The sequence below is a fragment of the Hippopotamus amphibius genome, chromosome 4 (assembly GCF_030028045.1).
Source record: "Hippopotamus amphibius kiboko isolate mHipAmp2 chromosome 4, mHipAmp2.hap2, whole genome shotgun sequence".
NCBI lineage: Eukaryota > Metazoa > Chordata > Mammalia > Artiodactyla > Hippopotamidae > Hippopotamus > Hippopotamus amphibius.
In genome coordinates this window covers 144,724,357-144,726,563 of record NC_080189.1, presented here as the reverse complement: position 1 = coordinate 144,726,563, position 2,207 = coordinate 144,724,357, and the positions used below count along the sequence as shown (strand labels likewise).

Genomic DNA, 2,207 nt, shown 5'->3' with positions numbered 1-2,207 from the left:
TCCATAAGCCACAAACATAATTTTGAATTATGGTAATAAACACTGTAAACATGAAAATAATGAATTACAGTTTCATTCATAATGATCTTTTAAAAGGTAATAAAAGAAAGTTACAATATAAGTTTAGAAAAAAATTCAAATAGCGGGATTTTTCAATAAATGATCTTGAGCTAAGTTTGCAATCAAGTACAGAATATAACAAACCCAAAATCATCACGTACAGCTTGATATGTCTGTTTTCAAATGTGTCTTAAGTCTCCCCATTAAAGTGTGAATTAAGATGCCAGAGGAAATCCCCCCTGGATGTAATGGATGGTGGGAAAACTGCTTGACAGAATTCATATACTCAAGGTATATGCAGTTCTGAGCCTGTGCCACTTAGTACCGATAAGTCACCATCTTGATTAGGAAAGGGCTTCCAAATGGGCTGCTGTGGTCCTCGGATAGCTTTTCCTGGGGAATCGAGTGAAGGAAAAGGTGCATCAGATGGGTCCTGAAGTGGGAATGTATTTACATCTAATGCATTATGGTCTCCAGGTGGCAAACACAGAGCTCTATCCAGAGTTGTCCTGATACAAGTATTTACAAGATTTGAGGATTTTGTCAGTCGTTTTAAGGTTTTGTATAGCTGAAGCTATGGGGTCAATTCCCTGAATTTCAAATAAAGTTTCTTCTGTTTTGACAAAGTTTCCTGGGTTGTCTCTGGGCTCCATGTTAAATTTATCCTGGCACACAGCCTCAGATGTGGCAGGACCAAGGACACTGGGTCTTTCCGGAGTGCTATGTAAGAAAGTAGAGTCACTGTCCATAGGTGGAAACTTGACATTGAATTTAGAAAGTGATTCAAAAGAGGTGTCTTCCTCATCTCGGCCCAATCCTCTTGGTGTGACAGATGTGATGCATGGTGCACCTCTATTTATATCATCTTTTGCCTGAGGCTTAAACAGCACTTCTTGTTTATCTGTTTTATCTGTACACTGTATAGGCACAGAGCACTGTGTCTCAGTTGCAGTAGTTGGTACATTAAGTTTACTTAAGTGGCCTTTTTGTGCTTTGGCTAGCATGCATATTCTATGAAATTCTTCTTTCAGATCCCAGAAAGTCTTCTCTATATAACCTCTTTCATGGCATAAAGAAATGCCAAGACTCCTTGGTGAAGTTTCTTTTCTTGAGAAGATACCTCTTGTCTTCTTACCTTTGATTCTTTCTCTCTTGGCATTCCTGATTTTACTTTATCATGTGGCTGATCAAGAGTCAAATTATTCTTCCTCCATTCACTGTCTTCAAGCAGGGGAACATAGCCATAACTGTTATCTCGACTGGAATTCACAAGAAGTAACTGTGATTTTAGCTTGTCAATAAGAGTTTGTTGAAGTGACAGCTGCTCCTGTTGCTCACGTATTCTCTGCTCATAGCTCTCAGTCTTTAGCTGTAGTTCTTTTACTGCAGAATCTCTATCCATGCATGCCTGTCGAAAGGCTTCATAAGCTTTATTGAGTTGCTCGCCAATGTTTTTATCCATTCCTCTCTGTCCTGTAGCATGACTATAGATGATGGAGTAAATGACAGGTAGTTCAGGGTTTCCGTGCAGGTCTCCCACGCCTCGGGTCACCGGCACCCGGCTGAGCTACCTCACCCCTACTTTTTGATATGGCTTATGCCTTCAAATTTCTGAGCCATTGAGTTGCTCAGAGATTAAAAAAAAAAAAAAAAAATTGAGACGCTCAGAGATTAAAAAAAAAAAATTGAGACGCTCTTAGGATCTTTTTTTCCTCCTGGCTTACAGTTTAGCTTTTTTAGGGATATGCTAAATAAGTTATCACTTATCATGTACTGTCCAACTTGTAGTTTTCTCCTTTTCCTTGCATGGGGTTCCACCTTTTAAAACATACCTTGACTACCATTTTAGTGACATTTTAGAAAAGAGATAAATGCATGTACCCAATCCACTTTTCATTCAGAAGTCACTCACAAAGTTATTTTCAAAGGAAAAAACTTCAGCAAGATTCAGTGATGGATTGTCTATAAAAGGTGATGAAATACAGAAATCAGATACAATTCTAAGATTTCTAGTCTGTTTGATCAAGAAAATGTGATATCATTTACAGAGACAGAAAACTGGAAAGGGAACAGATGGGGTAAAATGGTAGCAGATGGTTCTGTTGGATTTAGACATATTGAAATTGAAGTGATGGGAAACATTCAAA

The 2,207-nt window shown here is 38.3% G+C and overlaps 1 pseudogene; it reads right to left on the bottom strand.

The window, feature by feature from the left end:
• Nucleotides 1-250: 250 nt before the first annotated feature.
• Nucleotides 251-1,541, bottom strand: LOC130852320 (TRAF family member-associated NF-kappa-B activator-like; annotated as a pseudogene).
• Between the last annotated feature and the right edge of the window lie 666 nt (nucleotides 1,542-2,207).